Source organism: Mus pahari, chromosome 16 (assembly GCF_900095145.1).
Source record: "Mus pahari chromosome 16, PAHARI_EIJ_v1.1, whole genome shotgun sequence".
In the NCBI taxonomy this organism is placed as follows: Eukaryota; Metazoa; Chordata; class Mammalia; order Rodentia; family Muridae; genus Mus; species Mus pahari.
In genome coordinates this window covers 62,755,056-62,775,631 of record NC_034605.1, presented here as the reverse complement: position 1 = coordinate 62,775,631, position 20,576 = coordinate 62,755,056, and the positions used below count along the sequence as shown (strand labels likewise).

Below are 20,576 nucleotides of genomic sequence, written 5' to 3'. Positions count from 1 at the left end.
GAGTGCCCTTGGTAAGTCCTCCATGTGCTCCACATGTGCCTCCCCTGTGTCTAAATCGACTCTTTGTCACAGGACTCAGTCACGTGGCCAGCAGAGAGCAACAGGGATTCCATGACTAGCCCATGTGACACAGGGTCCCAGAAAACCTTCACGCTCCTAAAACAGCCCCATTTTCAGTAAGCGGCTCTACCCTTCTAAATTCCAAACCATGTGAAATATCTGTGCTGCTTTTCTTGCAAGGCTACTTCTTCCACATCTCTGAATCCCAGAGCCTCACCAGCAAACAGATGGTCTGTAATTTACAGGGTCTCGCCGAGTTTTTGTTGACTGCTAAGACTTGTCTGTCGGACACACAGAAACAGCTTAGTTTCCTACCCCGAAAATGGTAAGCCCAAGAACAGCAGGTCTCTCGGGGACTTTGTGTGACTTCATGGAATGACATCTGCCCAGAGAACATTAGAAAAAGCAAGCAAACTTGGCAGCCAGATTCCATGGCAACAGCTGGCGAGCCACAGGTGCTAGCCAGGGAAGAACTCCAGTCCTGCTTAAATGTTCCAGAGAGTTCTTTATTATTTTAGACACCACGTTCAGAGAGTGCTTCATTTGCTCAGATTCAAAACATTCCCCCAAGGGCAGAGTGCAGAGTAAACAAGGCTGGGGAGAAAGGCAGTTCACCTAATTTTTAATTTGCAAAGCAGAGCAGTTAGATGCACGTGACTTCTGACAGCCTTGCCGCTGTGGGGTAGCTTGGGGAGGGAGGCTTTGGTGGAAAATATTCTCTCAGTTAAACCACTGGTGACGTGGGGAACCTTTGGTGTTCTCTGGAAAAGTAGAATGTTCCAGACTCTTCAAGGTGCGAGAGGAACGCTCTAGGGGGAAAAAAAAAAAAAAAAAAAAAAAAAACGCTGAAGGTAGGACTGCAGAGAGCAGAAGGATGAGACTGGCAGAAGAGGGGCGGGACCTTCAGAGAGCAGAGGGGTGGGACTTAGAGAGCAGAGGGGTGGGACTTAGAGGGCAGAGGGGTGGGACTTTCCGCAGCAGAGGGTTTTTTTGTTTTGTTTTGTTTTGGTTTGGTTTGGTTTGGTTTTCTTGCTTTTTCTAGACAGAGTTTCTCTGTGTAGCCCTGGCTGTCCTGGAACTCAATCTGTAGACCAGGCTGACCTTGAACTCAGAAATTCTCTTGCCTCTGCCTCCCAAGTGCTGGGATTAAAGGCGTGAGGGTGGGCCTTTCAGGCCAGAGACATAAATCTCAGGGGCTCTGCTCTCTGCTTGACCCAACAGTATAGAGAGCAGGTATTTTATTTTTTATTTTATTTTTATTTTTATTTTATTTTATTTTATTCTTGCACCAGAATGAGCTTCTACTCACTCATATAGTGCTTGCTTGCTCACTCACTCGCTCACTCATTCTTTCATAGGGTGTTCCACCATCAGGGAACTGTGCTTAAACTGTGCTAAGCAAAACTGCATGTTGGCGATTAGGTCACCCTGATTCATCTCCAGGCTGTGTTTTAAGAGGGGAGATGGACAAACCAGGATTCTGACACCACAGGGGCTCTGTTCCTTCTAAGAGGTATGAGTTGAGAGTATGCTCAGATTGTAGAGTGGCTCCGTTGGCAGCATCTCTGCCTGAGACTCTGCCACTTAAGATAGCTCAAGCCTGAAGCTTTTGGGGGACAACCTCTGCCACCTCTCTGACCCCTCCAAGTAGTCAGGGAATAAACCTATAGCCCTAGCTAGTAAAATCAGAACCTTCTCTGGGAAGGTCCCAACCTCGTCTAGGAAAACAGACCATACGTCTGCTCATAGAGATGCCAGCCACAGGAGGAAGGCGTACCACCACCTCCCAGAGCACATTAACCACGAGGCAGCATCTTACTGCAAACAAAGGCCACACAAGCTAAGTACACCCGAGGCCTTTCTGTAACCTGAAGATCTGATATACACGCTCCCAACTGCTATCATTTCACGCTTCCTGAGCTAACCTGAACCAGGGAGTTGTCTCTTGTTACTACGGGAATATTGTTGGATATGCATACCGAAAGATGGTTAAGTAAAGGAGATAACTAGCAGAGAGGGAGAGAGAGAGAGAGAGAGAGAGAGAGAGAGAGAGAGAGAGAGAGAATGGAAAGGAGCCCCAGTCCCAGGCCACGGGCATGGGGGAAGCCTCCTAGACCACAGATATGGAGCCATAATTATCAACAGGACTCTTTCCCTTTCACACATACACAAAGTCACAACAACAAGGGACAGGATGTGCAGCTGGGTGAGTGGCCAGGTTTGTGGGGACAGTATCCAGTGTCATGGGAAGTGAGCTGAATAGAAGAGGGTGCTCAAAGCCAGGCCTCATGTGGCTAGAAGGCAGGGCATCCCTGTGGACTGTGAAGTCATCTGTGATTCCATCTGTGTCACTCTTAACTGTCCACAGGACTGGGGTCACCAGCCAAGCCCGTCCCAGTGAGGGCTGTGGTCACTCAGACCGCCACCACTCCTCCTATAGGGGATTGTAGTAAAATGTCCCCAGGAAGGCTGGACCAGGCAGGCATCGTGCCAGCAGAAGCCAGGAGTGCCTCCAGCAGGGAGGCTGAGGCAGCAACAGGAGGGAGTGAGCTTCCAGTGCTGTGACTCACAGCCTGCTCTGTGGAAGGAAAATGCTGGCAATGGCGGTGTGGCTACAGGCACTGTTTTCTGTCCCCCACACAAGCCCCCAGCTGAGGCCATACTCTCATGCTCTCAGAGCCAGAAGAGCGCTGCCCGTGTGCTGGCCAGCAGGCTATCTGGGGAACAGAAAAGTACAAATGATTTCTCTCGAGTCCACTACAATAAGCATTTGCATAACAGATACTCTTAAAGATTTATTTTCATGTGTCCGAGTGCTTGGTGCGTGCGTGTGTGTGTGTGTGTGTGTGTGTGTGTGTGCACCACATGTGTGCCTAGTGCCCTTGGAGTCCAGAAGATGGCTTCAGGTCTTCTGGAACTGGAGTGACAGATAGTTGTGAGGTGTCATGTGGAAGTAGAACCCAAGTCCCCTCAAGGGCAGTCAGCGCTCTTAACAGCAGAGCCGTCTTCAGGGTCGCTACTGGAAATTTTAATGAAAAGATTTCCCACTACCCACTTGATTTATAGATAAAGATTTTATTACCTGGTAAAAATGATTCCCTGATCCTGACAAACTGTGTCATGAAGCTTCATCAGGAAGTGGGCCATGGTTATGCTGTTCCCTTTTAATTTAACTAGTCTCTCAATATGGCCACTGATATACGTGTGTGTGTGTGTGTGTGTGTGTGTGTGTGTGTGTACATACACGTGTGTGTGTCCATGTGCAAGCATGTGATGGACATCTACTTTTGTTGTTTCTGTCTTCCTTGTCAAATTTACACACACACACACACACACACACACACACACAATCAGTTTTCTTCACACTATCTCTGCTCTCCTGGAATAGTGGCTTTCTGTGTCTGTCTAGCCTCTCAGTGCCTGTTTGTCCAGTCTCTCAGTGTCTATCTGTTCAATCTCTCAGTGTCTGTCCGTCCAGCCTCTAAGCATCTGTGCAGCCTCTCAACCACGAGTCCTGCCTCTGGGCCATCTGTCGGGCTCTGGCCTCTCTCCTGTCTATAGTCAAGGCCGTCATCCCCATTGCTGCTGAGATCAACTGTATTTTAAATAGTCCATCTAATTTAGGGATGTCATTGGTTTTAGGTTTTTTTCCATTGAGAAAGGACATAAAATGGAAATTAAAAGTTCAATTACTGAAAAATGAAAGAAGGGCTGGAGAGGTGGTCCATCAGCGAGAGTGAGCACTGAGACGGCCCGTCAGTGAAGGATGAGTTCTGCTTCTTGCAGAGAACCCAGTTTGGCCCCAAGATGTTTGGGAAGTGGAAGCAGGATCATCATCATGTCCCTATCATACAGTGAGTGCAAGGCCAGTCTACAATACATGGGATGATGTTCTAAAAATAAAAAGAACCAAAGTCAACAGTCCCTCAGTTTCTGGTCTCTCCTCTCTAACAAAGGAAGCTCTGAGCTTGCACATAATAAAGGTGAGACGTCCACATCTTTGCAGACCCGGGCCTCGATCATAAAATAAGTGTTCACGCTGTTTCCCTTCTCCCTTCATGAGATGCCCTCTTCCTCTTCAGGGTTAGCAACCCCAGCCACTTCTCTGCAGGACGCTTGGAACTAATTCTTTGTACATCTACTGTGTCCCCTTCTGAGAAGGTTTCCCTAGAGAAGGGACAGCCTGCTCCCCAGAAGGATCTAATCTCTACTTCACGCCTCAGAACAGTGCTCATAGCATTAATAAGTGAGAAACAGTTTCCTTTTTCTGTCCGATGGGTTTGTGGCACTGTGAGGGCCTAGTCTCTCTGCTGCCGGTCCAAGGCTTGATTGCAAGCATTCGATTGTTTCATTTTATCCTTGCTTATGATGACACCTGGAGAGCAAATAGACTCCTTTGAAGAATGAGGAAGGACGGGAAGGAGGACAGGACATCAGTCAGGATGGTGATCCTGGTGGAGAAAAGATTGCTGTGGAGAGACAGTAGCGGGGACAAACCCACGCACACACCAAGCAGGAAGAAGCAGAAGGGGCTGCTGCTGACAGGACAGGGACATAGATCAAAGCAGCAAGTGATTCCTATCCTGTAGGACCTGCAGGAGACTGATTCCAGGACACTTCACCTTTCCCTGGGAATACCCACTCCCCAGACACTCAAGTCCCTATATTGGAAATGTGTATTATTTATAGCTATGCTACACACACTTTAAGTGATCTCTAGATAATGCAGAGTACTGTGTTGTGCAAATGCCACCCCACCGGTTACCAAGTCCTCTGTGCTCACGAGAAGATGGAGATTTGCACATCTGCCACATTGTACCACAGCTATGCCCCTCTTTCGTTATTTTGATCCCTGGTTGGTTAATATGCAGACATGTTTAAAAGGAACGCTGTGGGCTCCCAACCACACTCTCCATTTCCCAGAATTCTCAGCTTCTGCTATTAACACGCATCACGAGAAGCAGCCGCAATCAGAGGCAGGCGTGGGTTAGCGAGTCCTTGTAGGGCGTTCACTAGGTCTTGGGCATCCACGTGAGCATGAGATGGTTTCTAATCCAAGGGCCGGGCCCCCTTGAGGTATAGCTCAGCTATGGCTGCCATGGATGCTAAGGTACCAAGTTCTAATTGGCAATTAACATTAAAGCCTGTTGGATAAATCGCTGGAATGATAGTTACCTTTAATTGTCAAGCTCTAGCCATCTCGAAAGAGTATGAATGAGAGATTGTTGTTGGTCCGTGGGCATTTTGGGGGTAGAGGCTGGATTATCTTAATGACTTTAGGAAGGCCCAGTCCACTGAGGGTAGCACCATTCCCTAGGCAGAGATTCTGAACTATCTAAGAGTGGAGAAATTGCCCCAGCACATCCGAACAATCGAGAGAGCATGCATGGATATATTTTCTATGCTCCCAACTGTGGATATCACATGACCAGGTGTCTCGTGCTCCCATGTTTGTGATTTCCCCACCAGGGTGAACTGTATCCTGCAGCTGTGAACTGAAATAAATCCCTCCCTCTCACAAGCTGCTTTTTTTTTTTTTTTTTTTTGGAACATTTTATCACAAAAGCAGAAATGAAGCTGGGACAGTGGGTTTAAATGGGGATTTCTAGTTAAAGTAACTTAGAACAGCAGCAATTATCTACAAGGAGACACACTCAGTGTCAGATGTTTCATAAGTCTCTTTCCACTATAACTAAAACCAAAAAAGCTAAAAACCTCAATGCTCAAAGATTTAACAATTCAGAGAAATTTTAAGACATCCCAAGTGAGGGTCTGACGACCAACATCAGACCACAGAAGGTCCCTGAGCATCGAAGCTGACTGGGGAAGACGGAGCTGAAGGGACGACCATCTAAAACACTGGTATCTGTTGTCCCTGAGAATTAGCTTCTGCTCGTCCTTTCCTTCCAACTGCTTAAAAATAAGCACACATATGTTTTACAGTTGGAAAGAAGGCAGGAAATATTGACAAGAGCTTGTGTTTCCCTGTCTGTGAGTGGCCCTGCCCTGGCTGCTCATTGGAACCACACAGTGTCTCTGTAGGAATGGACAGAGGGCCGAATCCATCCGTGAGGTTTGCCCATCTCTGTCTCTAAGAAGGAGGAGCAGGCTCAGATGCGCATGCTGTTCTCATTTCCTATGCTCCACAGCCCTGGAATATTTGGGAATTTGGCCCTCGCTGCACACTTCCAGTCACTATGTCCCAGTCTGTGAGCATTTGCGTCTGTGAAACGCAAACTGCAGCCCCCAAGGGAGGACACTCCTAGCTTCCTGCCTCCTGGAAGAGCGCACAACCTTGTGCACAGCTGCCTCGACACGCTGGCCCGGAAACGAGAGTGGCTGGAGCAAGCCGCCAGATGTCTGTGATGGCTGGTCGCTAGCTGCTTCAGAAAACACACTTTCTTTTTCCTCACCAGAGGCAGCAGATGACTGGAAGAAGGGTGTCTCCCCTTTGCTGCCCCGGAAGAGTTTTGGATTCACTGAGAATTTTAGGATGGGGAAATGAGAAGCAGTCACAGTTAATGTCTGCACAGGTACTTGTTTGCTTGCTTTAAAACTCCCTCTAGGTCCCTGCAAGTGGACTGTTCTTTGGGATGTTCCCGAGATCCATTCAATCAGACTCTCCAAAGACCAAGGCTCGTCACTCACCTCCCAAAAAAGGTTTGTGGATGGTCTTGGTGCTCACTAAGGTTAGGAGTGGCCTCTGAGATGACACGCCAAAGAGTGATTTAGTGGAGAAAGACAACAGCCTTGAAGCATAGGGTTGAGGTGGAACTCAGTGATAGAGCCTAAGGATCTGCATTTGACCCCAGAGCCTACATAAGAGAAAAGAAAAAACAAAAATGTCAAGTGAGGTGTTGTGATTTTGTAATTCCAGTCCTTGTGAGACATAACTTGCAGACCCTCTCTCTGGCCAACCAGCTTGAACTCTTAGTTTTTAGTTGGGTGAGTTCCGAGCTAGAGGGACACTGTGCCTCAATTTAAAAAAGAAAAGTAGGCAAGGTGGCATTTAAAGATGATATTGGATGTGGTTATCTATGGTCTACATGCATGTATATACATGTACACACATGTGTACATGTGTATACATACATCAACATGTACCCACGTCCTCTTTCACTTAAGCATGATGCTTCTTGTTTGTAATTCTAGACCTCTGAGGGCTAAGAGAGGGGATCATGAGTTCATGTGCAGTCGGGGCTACATGGAGAGACCTTGTCTCAAAATTCAACAAAGAACTGGGAATCTGGCTCTTCAGACTAAAAGTGCTGCCTGCTCTCCTAAAGGCCACGTGAGATTCAATGCTGTCTCCTCTCTTCTACAGGCATTTCCTCTGTGTGTGTGTGTGTGTGTGTGTGTGTGTGTGTGTTTNGTGTGTGTGTGTGTTTGAGACAGGGTTTCTCTGTATAGCCCTGGCTGTCTTGGAACTCACTTTGTAGACCAGGCTGGCCTCGAGCTCAGAAATCCGCCTGGCATTTCCACATATGTGGCACACATACACACACACACACACACACACACAAACACACACACACGCAAAGCAAATAAATCTTTAAAAACAAAAGGGAAAAACTATACATAGCATTAGCAGGCGAGATCCGCTTTACGTAGCCTTGGGGTTATTTTTTGGAATGACTGCCTCCTTGGGTAGAAAGGGTTATGTGCTGTTATTTCACTTCAGTCATAAATCTGAATCAAGCATCAGTGTAACTCAAAGGCACACTCGGTCACAGACACAGGCCACCACATAACTCAGTCAGGCAAGCTGGACCAGGCAGGGGAGGAAGGGATACAAAAAAACAGTCCCTTCGGTGACCATTTTATTTATTTATTTATTTATTTATTGCATATTAACCACATATGTTGACTTTGTGTGAGGAACTGGAGAGTCCAATCACCACAAACATGAGAGTCACTCATGGCACTTGGCAGCCTTTCACAATGAATTAAATCAAACAAGCATGGACCTGGGGAAGGGTATAGCTCAGTTGGTAGAATTCATGAAGCCCCGGGTTTGATCCCCAGTACTGAATAAACAGGCCATAGAGCAAGCACATGCCTGGAACCTCAGCACTCAGGAGGTAGAGGCAAGAAGATCAGAAGTTCAAGGCCACCCTCGGCTACAGAGCAAGTTTGAGTCCAGCGTGGGCTACATGAGACTTTTTTCCTCAAATTAAACAAACAGTTAGATAAATTCAACTTAGTGAGCATGCACCCAGCTCTCCAGCTTCCTAGACTCTCCTTACAGGTTAGATAGAGGATGGTTCTGAGGTGTAAGAGGAGCTTTCCCCCTTATCCACCTGTAAAGACAACCAGTGCTCCCTCTATTTAGAATTATGCTGATTCTGAGGTCACTTGATCTGAGAGTCAAGGAAATGGTTTGTTGGCCGTAAGACCCAGAGAAGGAGGTAGGGATTCTGCCATGCTCTTCCAGACCTGAGGCAGTGTTGGGTTAGCTCACTGGAGCCGCCTGGCTTAGCAATGGCCCTGGAGGCCATTCCCCCCTTGCCCTCTCCCCACACTTCCAACCAGGCGCAGTGTTTAATTCTTGGCTCTCTGGTGCCCACGCAGGAGTGCAGGGCCCTGACAGGACGTCACTTTTCACTTTGGGGCATGCGTTCCTTATTCCCCAATTACCCCAGTAACCTAAAGAAGGGAGAGAAGGCATGAAGAGTGACAGTGACCATCTGGAATGCATAACGCGGCCGGATCTGCAATGGATTACATGGTCTGGAAAGTGGCTGGGCGAATTCCAGGGAGCTCAGATAGACTTCAAAGTCTGGCCGCACATCAGTGAGACTGCCGATCTGCTCTGATATTTAAAGTGAGTGTGCACGAGTGAATTTATTACACTTTTTATCTCCCAGGCTCAGATGGGGAAACAGGATCATAGGCAAGTTTGCCTTTAATTTCACGCTACACTTTCCCCCTAGATTTTAGGGGTCTCCTCCCCCCTCCTTAATGTAGTACCGTTCTTGACTTTTTTCATTTGGGACTGGTACATACCTTCCTTATCTCTAATATGTCAAAACAGACTCAAGGCTATGAACAACATAGCTGGGTGGGGTCATCTCATTGCGAGATGTTTTAAATTATGGGGGGGAGGGTGTCTCAATTCCAAACTACATATAGCTTCATGTAAGTTCACAGTCTCTCTCTCTCTCTCTCTCTCTCTCTCACACACACACACACACACACACACACACACACACACTTCTGCTCTCTATGTCAAAGGTGGAGGGCTGAAGGTCTGAGTCCTGCCCGCATCAACGTCCTTTGGAAGATCCACTCTTTAGGTTGACAGTCTGCAGTTACCTTTGAGAAGCAAGCATCTCCTCACTTGGGCCAACCTGGCCACTTTCAGCATCATGCAAACTTACCATGGCCCACGAAGAGGCTCAGCAAATGTGATCCAGTCCCATGGCAACCCTACCATGAATGTTGACACCCCTCTGCCTCCCAGAGCAGAGGCCCCTCTTCTGCCACTCTCTGTGGGGTGTCTTTGGGACTAGAAAGAGAGGAAATGTTTTTCATATACACATAAAGGCTAGAAGCAGGCCCCAAAGGTTGGGTCAATGTCATCTCAATAGCCACCAGCATAGGCTCTCTCTTCTGCCAAACGTATACTTGAACTCTTTTGGGCTTATAGGTTAATGAAGTCATGGCAATGTGGCTGAAGTTCCTATGAATGGGTTCACCGTGGAAAACAGTTTGGAGGCTTCCAACATAAGCACATGTAGAACTCAAGAGCACAACACAACGTACCCTCCTCTGAGCACACATAGACAGAAAGAGGGATCAGCAATGTCCAGTCAACTTTCAGTTGAGGTGACAAAATGCCTGAGGAGGTCAAATTCAGCTCCCAGTTCCTTTGCCTTCAGACACGGTCACTTGGCTCCACTGTTCTAGAGTCCGTGGTGAGAAAGAACTCATTGTGGAAAAGAGCTGAGGGTTGCCCTACTTGTGACAGCCAGGAAGCAGAACAAGGGCGGGGGTCTGAGGCTCCAGTATCATCTTCAAGGACAAGGCCCTAATGACACGACCTTCTTCAAGTGGACAAAAGCCCCACACTGGGACACCACCATCAGCAGTACTGGAGACTGCTGCTAGAGACACCAAGAACACAAGGAAATGTGGTTATCAGGGTCCGCCAGCACGATGGAAGGTTCAGGTCAAGGGACACACATTCCCATGAGAAGGACAAGGTCCAGAAGGCATGGGCATGACAGCTGAGGAGGCTGAGAGTGTTTCCAGTCTTTCTGGAGGTGCTCCTGATGTATACACATGTGTGAGACTGTGCACAGGTCTTCGTGAACCTCTCCACCTCTTGGCTGGGTGTGAACATGTCAACATGCTGTTTTCCATACTCAGTGTGTGCAACGAAGCAAAATAATCAAAGTGAAACCAAACAGGGGTAGGAACAAAACAAAGGAAACTGGCCCGGGACAGAATGGTCCTGTCTGACCTTCAGGTCTCCCCGAAGGTCCCTGCTCCCTTTCTCTTTTTCTTTCTATTTTTCCATATTTATTTATTTGTTTGTTTGTTTGTGTGTATGTGCATATGCACATGTGTGTGCAAGCGTGCTCCTGTAGGCATGTGTAGAAGTCAGAAGGTTGGTGGACCCATCTCCATCACTCTGCATATTCAAGTTTCTCACTAGCCCCAGGTCTTCTGTCTTCCCAGCTATACTGGAAGCCATCAAGCCCAGGGACTCTCCTGTCCCCTTCCTCCTTGGAGCTGGAGTTATAGGTTTTTATGGGAAGAGGAAGAATAAAAGGAGGAAGAGATGGAGAACAAGAAACAGAGGGGGAAGAAGGGGTAGGGGAGGAGAAAGAGAAGAAAGGAAGTCGAGGGGATGAGGAGGAGACTGAGGGGAGGGAGGAAGGGAGGCCTGGAGGAGGGAGGGGAGGAGGAAGAGCCTTGCTGCACCATGGAAACTCAAGAACAAAGCCTGGGATGCTCCCTCTGGTAGTGATTATCTGGCCGTGTACCTCCCAGGCTTTCTGCAGACAAGGAGTCAACCTTCCACGCTGGCAGCTTCATCAGTAGGGCTACGGAAAGGGTCGTTCCAGCTGATGGCCCCTCCAAAGGCTCAGACCTTCATTTTATTTCATTCCAAGTGAATTCCCTTTGGACCTAAACATGTTCAAAAATACACATGGAAGACAGCCACGATCCTCTGGCCCTGTGTCAGATGTCTTCAGATGATCTTCAAAGCCTTCAAGGCTGTTGGCACAGCCCTGAGAGACATTTCTGGGCCTTCTGAGCCTCAAAGACCCCTGATACAGGCTGGAGATAGGACATGAACCCACAGAGCTCTGGAAAACCACCGTGGGAGTGACGAGCCTACACAGCACCAGGCTCCCAGCAAGTGCCCCAAGTGTTGCTCATTATTTTCACTGTACACACAGACTCCTCGGGTTCTTCTTAACAACCACCCCGAGTTTCAGTCTTCTGAGGGTAACAATCTCTCTTCTCCCGTCTCCCCGTTCTAGTTACTATCATGTAGACACGGGTGGGTCATCTTTTCCTTGTTTTCTAATCTTAATTTTTTTTTCTAAAACTTGAACATCTTTAGTTGGTATCTTAGCCCATCCTGTGCTGAATGGCCGAGGCTGGATAATTTACAAAGAGCATAACTGACTCACCCTTCAGGAGGCTGGGACAACTGAAGTCAAGGTGCTGGCGGCCCTGGTATCTGCTGAGGTCTGAGGTCATGTTTTCCTGCAAGATGGAGCCTTCCGTTTATCCCTCTGGGGAGATGGGTTAAATGCTCATAGCAGAAAGCAGAAGACCAAGAGAGAAAGCCTTCTCCTTAAAGGCCCCTTGTCAAGGCACCGAGCCCACTCCTGACAGTGGCATTCCCATGGCTAACTGCTCAGAAGACCCTAGCTGCTTATATCATTCTGACAGCACCAGGTGTCCAGATGAGTTTGGGAAACACTGTGACTGTAGTCATTAGTCCATAGGAGGCAAGTCACTGGACATAAGTAGATACAGGAATCTAGACCCATCCTGTCCTGTAGGGATGGCCAGGCTGGTGGAACCCGGCTAGGCCACAACCTGTACTAGTTTAAATTAAGCAACTGCTGAATGTAACTGAGCTGTTAATTTCCTGTTTGTACATTCCAACAAGGCTCTTGTCTCATTAGGGGTTGTATAGAAGATTGTTGAGAGGAACTAGAACCGAGCCAGGTCCTCGTCACTGGAAGCTCAGACAGTACAATATGGTGGATGCACATCCCAGAATACTTACCATAGTGTTTCATTTGGGAGCAACAATGTAGGTGAATCTTACTCATGACTGCCTCAGTGGGAAAAGTGTCGAACTGGGACATCTAACATAATGAAACCATGGTGAAAAATCAGAATCCCTGCCCCCAAGAGGCATATTTATAAAAATGTAAATTAGTAACTTAAAAACAATCCATCTTCCACACTGTGGATGGCTGGCATACAGAGTGAGCAGAATGGCAAGATGAATATAAAGCCATCTCACCAACAAGCATGGCAAAGGAATCCACAGCTGCATACTGGCCCCAGCTGCCTCTGTGTCTGAGACCGGCTCTGCTCCTCTCTTCCAGATACATAGGGGTCATTCCCACACAGATCCCTCTTGCAGCCTGGTATTCTCCCACACCCAAGCCCATTCTGTCAATATGAACATGGGACTTTCTCCTTCAGGAATCTGCCTTCAGAAATTCTCTGATCATCAAACCCCAAGTCTTCCTCTTCTCCTATATCCTATCGCCTCTGGATTCGGAGCCCCCCTGTTGCAGGGATCACACATGACTTTGGCATCGGCTGCTGCTATGCGAAGGCGTGAAGCAGAAGGAAACGGTGCCTATGGCGCGCCAGCCTGTACTGGTCCACCAGCTGGACCGAGCACTCGCCTCCCGCTCTTGGAGACCCTCGGCATCTCCTACTATATTTTCAAGGGTCTTCTTAAAACCTATTGATCCTCCTTCACCTTTAAAACTCAGCATTCAGCTTCCAACTTGAGGCTAACCTACTTGGAAGAAGAATTTAGAGCTGAAGATACCAGGAACATTTTAAGAGAACAATTTGCAGGCCAGTGACCCTTATAAGTATTTTTATACCTAGTAGATAATGGCAGTAAAGATAACACACCTAATAAAGATCAGGTCTGTGGAATTTCATGCATGCTAAAATAGTAATGAACACTTTGGAGTTCACTACAGTCTCCTGTAGCCCGTGATTCAGCATATCTCCTCAGCAGCAGCAAGCTGGCATTCCTGGTTCATAAACACAAAGGGTGACAGTGACTACCACTGGCAGATTATCTGGTCTGTTTCCAGATGTGTGCGCACCCTGCAACCACATAGCAGAGAAACGTCATCACACAGTTGAGGAGATGGAGAATCAAAGGCAGTAAAGTGCCTTCCTCCAGGCCAGCAGCTTGTCAGGGGCAACACTGTTTCAAACCAGGTGCTTCTGAACAGTACCTCAGAAGACCTCACCAGGGAGGGTCAAGACTTTCTCCACAGAGGAGATTCACACAGTTACCCTTGACCATTGTTTTTCTAAAGTAATTGTAGCAATGCTTTCCATTTTCCCTTCAGGCTAAGTAATTTTACCTCCTTCCCCTCTAAGTTCTTCTTGTCCTTTTGAATATGAACTCTCAGAGTGGAAATCATATGGAAGCATCTGACCAATAGGAAGGATCAGAGTAAGGATACGTTCTCTGAGCACTAGCCAAGGTGGGCTAACTGCCATGCCCTCCTTGAAGTTGAACACAGTAGGAGCCCGTGCCCACTCCCTAAGGTTCTTGCAATCCGCCTTCCCCGTGGTGGCTCAGGGACCCAGGCTTTGCTGCTGGCTTTACCATCCTCTACAGCTCTGATTCCATCCGTATGCTGCTGGCGAGATAAAGGAGAAGGGAATGCCGCTCTATGAAGAAGTAGCTGAGAGCCACTCCTGGGGACGGGCACATCTCAAGCGCCACTAGAATCCGATGTGGCATGTTGGGGCACCCATGGTGCCAGCTCTCCTGGGGCCCAAGACAGGTTTAAGACCAGCCTGCACACAGCAAAAGCCTGTCTCAAGCAAAACAAATATTATCAGATTTTGGGTCTAAAGTTGTCTACATCTTTCAATGAGATGAATCCAGGAATGTGGTCTTGTGTGTCCAGAAAGAATGTGGCCTCAGTTTGCCTAGAATAACCAATATCGAGCAGTCCTTGGGTGTTGTATCCAGGACTCGGAGTGTGGGGTAGGGTTAGGGTTGCTCGTAGGAGCAGTAGGGACTTGGCTTACTTTTGCCATCATAATTGTATTTACCGTTTCGGTGCAGTCACAAAGAAAGGTACAAAGAATCCTCTGGAAGCTCCCAGGAAGGCCACTGAGGTACAGCAACCATCCAAGGAAGAGAGAGGTAAACGCCTGAACGTGATCTGTGGGACCAGCAAAGAGGAGTGGACGGGAGGACCCTCTCAGAGGTGGGCTGGGTGCATAGTGTATCTGAGGAATTAGGGAGAGGGAACAGCAAGTGACAGTGGCTCCCACACTCTAGGACTGGGCACCAGGAATGCAGTGGTAGCCATAATTAGCAAGAGCCCTGTTAGAGGAGTTCCCAGCAGGAAAGGGAGGGAGATGTGTGGAGACAGGGAGAGGGATGCACGAAACTTAAGAGAGCTGAAACAACTCCCTTCAGTTTGGGAGGATGGCTGTGGACTTGCTCCCATTGTTGCATGTGCTTGCTTGGGCTACTTGGTTGTAAAACAAAAAAAGGATTTTAGAGATAAGGCCTAGTTCTGACTTGCCACTGGCTGGGTGACAGTAGGAAACTCTTCCCTTGTTTTTGTTTGTTTGGTGTGTGTGTGTGTGTGTGTGTGTGTGTGTGTACATGTCTATGTGTGTATGTGTTACCTTATTGATCACTAAACTAAGGCTGTGACGATAACCTTCAAGACACATCTCTCAAGTGGGTGTGTCCTAGCACAAAATGAAAAGTTCCCTAGAAATGAGGGGGAAAATACAATAATATGCACACAAGCATTTAAGTGTATATTTATTAGTTAGGTAACTTGACAGCCGGAACATTCATGGATGGATGGGTAAATAGATGATGGATAGATGGATGGGTAGATGAGTAGATCCTGGGTGGTCGGATAGATAAATGATGATAAAAACATTGATGAGTACATGATGGACAGATGAATGGACGGACGGACAGAGACAGATGGATGGATAGACAGACAGATGGACAGAAGGATGGATGAAAAGAATATGTATGACTTATAATGCTAACACAGAACTTTCTGTGACGAATCTTCCACCTTCCAATAATGCCTCCTTTCTTCATTTCTTGATTTCCCTTAAAAGTAAACAGTACCCATTTTGAATTTTTCAATAGAAACTTGAAGCTTTTCATATTTCCATTGTCCTTGCCTTCCATTGTCCTACGCATTCTGACACCCCGTTTTTTAAAAGTTCTCCTAATCTATAAAAACCAGCCATCTAGGGATGACTTTCCCAGCCATTACCTCTGGTGGCGGGCGGTCTGAGCTGCATTTGCAGACCCCTGCGTTGCTTGTGCATAGCCTCACCAAGCACACAAAGCGCCTCATGTCCTGTGAAAGGTGATCCCTTCCCAACCCAGAAATTACAGGATTTGCTGCCGAGGACCTTCAAAGACTTCCCAAATGTCCTGTTCTGTCCTTTCTCCTTTATTCTTTTCCTTCTCTCACATCCACCCAAAAGAAAGAGAAAGAGTGGGAGGAGAGAAAATTTGTTCTCCATATGACATTTCTGCTCATGTTAGTAACCTTTAATCCCACAATGCCTCCTTCTGGCACTGAACAGAGGGCCAAGTCTTCTGTCACGTGGTCATAGAACTGTTGTCCATGACAAATTCTGTCTTCTAAAGAGAGACCTGCAGCTGGCAGGCTTCAAGGTCAGCCACTCTAATGCTTCCTTCAGTACGTGATCAGATGACACACAGTAAACTGAGCAGTATAAGCGGGGGGGGGGCTGGCTGAAGCTTGTAGAGTAACAGCCATTTCCCCACAGGAAAATATGAGGCTAGACAGCAATGGCCCCAACCATAACGTGTGCCTCCTAGTCGTTGGAATATGATGTTCTTTGTCCTCAGGGCTAACACTGGACCATTGGTTGGTTTGTACTTATGAGAGAACCATGTTTCTTAGCACAAGATACCAGGATTACTGTTATACAGGGAAGATGGCTTAAGTCCTGTCTGAAATTCAGGCTTCAGTTTTGTTAGTCTTCAGTAGAAGTCACAGTTTTTCAGGTGAGCTTGCTCCTGAAGTTAACTATGGAGGACAGCATCAACAGTTCTCCATGCTGGTGACTGAACTGAAGCCAGCCACCATCATCGGCCTCAATCATCAAGTCAGGACACAACCTGTACCTTCCAAAAAGGCCCGGCATGGTCTAGAGTTCTCTCTGGAAGAAGCTACAGGACTAAATCCGTGCTGGGTGAGAAAGGTTGGATGCCTTGGTCTCTCAGCAAGTCAAGCGCAGGGTGAATACCGTGCATCAAATGTCCGTGCAAGCACCGAACAGCTGGATACAAGAAGAAAGAGACAGCTTAATTTAAACAGGAAGTTGGGCCATCAAAGTTAAGGAATTCCCAACGGAAGACATGCTGAGTCATTTCTATACTACAACAGCAGCAGCAATGGCGTGGCCAGCTCATGAGTTCTTTTGGCTCCCAATCTTGGGGAACTATGGAACCATTGCTTGGGACCCAGGGCGAAGCAGCACCTCACAGCAGAAATATATGGTAGAGCCAAGGAGTGGCTGCCTCTTAATCCCCATTGTTGTCGGCATTCTGGTGATGATGTAATAGCTCTTATCTCCTCCCAAAGCACCACCTTCATGAGCAAATCTTTACCCAGAGCCTTTGGTGGACATTCAACCCCCATACTAGAGCAGAAGAGCACTAGAGAAGGGTGGCTTGAGTCCATGTTCAAGCTGACAAGGGAGGGGAGTAAGAGGAGCCTTATGATGCAGCAGACAGGGATGGGAGAGGCCGTGAGAGACTAGCACTCAAAGAAGACACCGTGGGGCAAACATAGATAGGTTTTATTTTTCCTGTGGGAAAGACCAGCCCATGGATGTTGTCTTTTCTCTGTGAGGGAGTTGAGGCCATACAGTAGGGGTAAGCTTTGAAAGTTTACATGGAGGGTGGCTGAGTGTCCCCGATGTGAGTGAGTCACAGAGCCTGACAAGATCCATGGAGGTAACAATGGGTCCTGCAGTATCTCTGCCATCAGAGGCCGGAGATACAGGAAAATATTAGAGTCTTCCCAGGCAAACTGAACCACGTAACATGAGGCCACGGGAATCAGGAAAGAAGAGGGAGCTGAGTGTTTGCAGATCCACTCTCCGTGGTCAATGCGCAGACCCTTCACAGTCTCTCCGAGCTTTGTGTTCAGTCAAGGAGACCCTGTGCCTTGGCGGCATTGACTGGCCCTAAGCCAGTGTCTTTGCTACACTTTCCCTAAGCTGTGGGCCTGCCCCTGTGTGAGCTCAGTCCTCCAAGCATCCTCACCAACAGCGAAGCCAGTGAGTCAAGGCTTCTTGGCTTTTGTTTGGAGTCGCAAGACTGAGAAACACAGACTGGTGTGACCTGTAGAAAGACTCCAGAAATTTCTAGATCCAGGGCCTACAGAATATGTATATAGTATAAATGGTATTACACAATTCTTAAAAGGAGCATAGATTTGCCTTTTGATGTTTAAAACTGCGAAAATGTGAATTGTGTGTATTTGACAAAATTGGAGAAGAGTTAAGAAAAATAAGATACCCATTTACCCATGTTCTTCACTCAATTCTGCCTTCTCTTCACTGCTATCCACAAACAATTTATTGTGTAGCCACTTGCCCTAATTCTCCATTATTACAATTTCTTATGTATTAGGAATGCCTGTTTCTATATTGGTTTGTATTTTATATAATATATCAGACAACATATATTTTTCTATAATTGCTTTTTTCCCTCAAGAAGCCTAGCTATATTTTTGTTTTTAAATTTTTATTATGAAATACTAAAAATGCAGATAAAACCTTCTAAGGAGGTAATGTGTACCACCAGCCAAGTTCAGGGTTTGGGGTTTGTTTGTTTGTTTTGTTTTATTTTCTTCCTAAGCCTACATCTTCCTGCATTGTCATAAGAATGCACTTCCTACCACTGGCACATCCTGGGCTCTGGGAATCCTGAGCAAGAGCGATCATATTTGCCTCAGCCCTACCCTTACCCTCATCTCCACCCCACCCCCACTCCCTCCTATACCCCCACCCCACCTCCACCATCATCCCCCTCCACTCTCATCCCCACCCCACCTGTCCTCAATCCTCACCCCCACCCTCATCCCCACCTCTACCTCACCCCCACCCTCATCCCCACCCTCACCTCTACCTCTACACTCACCCCACCCCTACCTCCTTCCCATCCCTCCTCCACCCTCACCCCACCCCACTCTCATCACCACCCCTACCTCACCCCATCTCTCCTCCACCCTCATTCCTCCTCCACCCTCATCTCCACCCCTACCTCACCCCCACCCTTACCTCTACACTCATCCCAAATCCACCCTCATCTCCACCCTCATCCCACTCCTTCCCACCCCCACCTCCACAAAGTGAAGTCACAGTGACCCCAAATCCCAGTAACCCTAAGGAGACAATCTACTAGCTGACTGCCTAGCGTCAACCCTTATGCTTCAGCCTAAAAGTAGTGCACCTGAAGAAACCAGCGCAGCTTGATCTGAGGAGAAGTTCGGGCTGAGCATTTGCAATCTGAACATCTGTAACCTCCAAAATCAATGCTCAAAACACTGGACTTTGGAACATTTCAAGGTTTAAGATTTTTCAGGTTGGGGATGTTTGGGTGAAGTCTGTGGAAATATCGCCGGAACTGAGCGACTGAAGTCAGAAGCACTCTGGACAAAGGGCGCTCCCTGAGCCTGCTATGCAAGCTGTGGCACTCATGCACCCTATCTTAACAATGAACAATGAGAAACACATCCGCTTGAGATTTAGGGTCATTTGTATGCAGTTTAATTGGTTACCCAACATCAGGAAGAACACTTCACTGGATTTAACGAAAACCACATTGCTGGCTCCTGAAGCAACAGCATGAAGCAGTCCGTCTTGTAGCACGCTGGCGTGCGAGAGCGGTTAGAACTCTGGCGTGCGAGAGTGGTTAGAACAAGGGAAGGGAAGGGGCTGTGATCTTCTGCCCCCAGACCACTTTTCCAACTAATAACGGCCATTGTAATAATTACTGCTTGGCTCAATAAGAATTCGCCCCTTTAAACACACGGAATCACTGGCCGCCCCTGTTGTTGCTTCTGATGTTTTGGCACGACATTTAAAAAGTCCCAGATTTTTAATGAAGGTCAGATTCCTTCATAACAGGAAAACATCTGTCATAAACACTGTACAAATATTTATAGGGTGAAGCGGGCGGTGGACAGCTTCCCCTCTCTCCTTTTTAATCACGCTTGAATGTGCAAAGACAAACAAGCAAACAGCAAACACAGCAGGTGACAGAACGTGCCAGGAGGCACAGCCGCACAGAGAACCTCCAAAGGCATCCTCAAAGCAAGCAAACTGTTGTGTGCAGTTCCTACCTATGAGTTATGCCGCCGGACGCTTTGGTTTATGTTATTTAATGGCAGTCTCTTTTCCTTTCTGGTTTCTGTTTGGTTGTGCTGGGAATTGATTGCATGCCCATGATACCTGGTGGTGAGTTCCCCACGCTGAGCTAACCCTCTAGTCCTGGTGGTGGTGGTAGTGCTTCCTCTTCCTCTTCCTCTTCCTCTTCCTCTTCCTCTTCCTCTTCCTCTTCCTCTTCCTCTTCCTCCTCCTTTCTTCTATATTTTAGTATAGAGTTTATTCAGAACATGGGAGGGGAATTGATAAGGTAGTAGAGACAGAGAATGGTGTATGTGGGTAAGTAGAGGCTGGCCATGAGCACATGGAGAGAGGGGGGGGAATGGGGAGAGAGGGTAAGAGGCGGGAGCAAGAGCATCCCCCTCCTCCTCCTTCTTCCTTCTCCTTCTCTGCCTCCTCCTTCTTATGAGAAAATACTAGAGTCGCAAATGTGTGACTTTCTCCTGATAAACACCTCCCCATATTTAATCTACATGACATAATTCGATATGCCATGTTCACTATACACCACAGTGAGCTAATATTTACATGACGCCAAAAAAACAGACTAAAACATTTAAATCAGCTCCTCCCTCCACAAAAAAAGAAAACGGAAATTGCAGCGGATGTTGCTGCTAACGTTCAACTTTAGAAAAGTCTGCCTTTCAACTCTACCCGCCCCCCCATTTCTACTGTCAACATTAAAGAAGAAAGAAAGAAAACTGGAACAAAAATGAGAAACAAAAACACAGAAAATCAGATTTGCACAATAGAGCTCACATTGTATATGGAGGGGAAGAAATAGCTCTGGAGGTCTTTATTAGGAGAAAGTTCTCAGACTCATGATGCGAATGACCCAGCTTTCCAGGCCT

The 20,576-nt window shown here is 47.4% G+C and overlaps 1 long non-coding RNA gene across 1 annotated transcript in view; it reads right to left on the bottom strand.

Moving 5' to 3' along the window:
* Positions 1-20,576, bottom strand: part of LOC110334319 — an 83,752-nt gene that overhangs the window by 35,473 nt on the left and 27,703 nt on the right. The window lies entirely within an intron of this gene.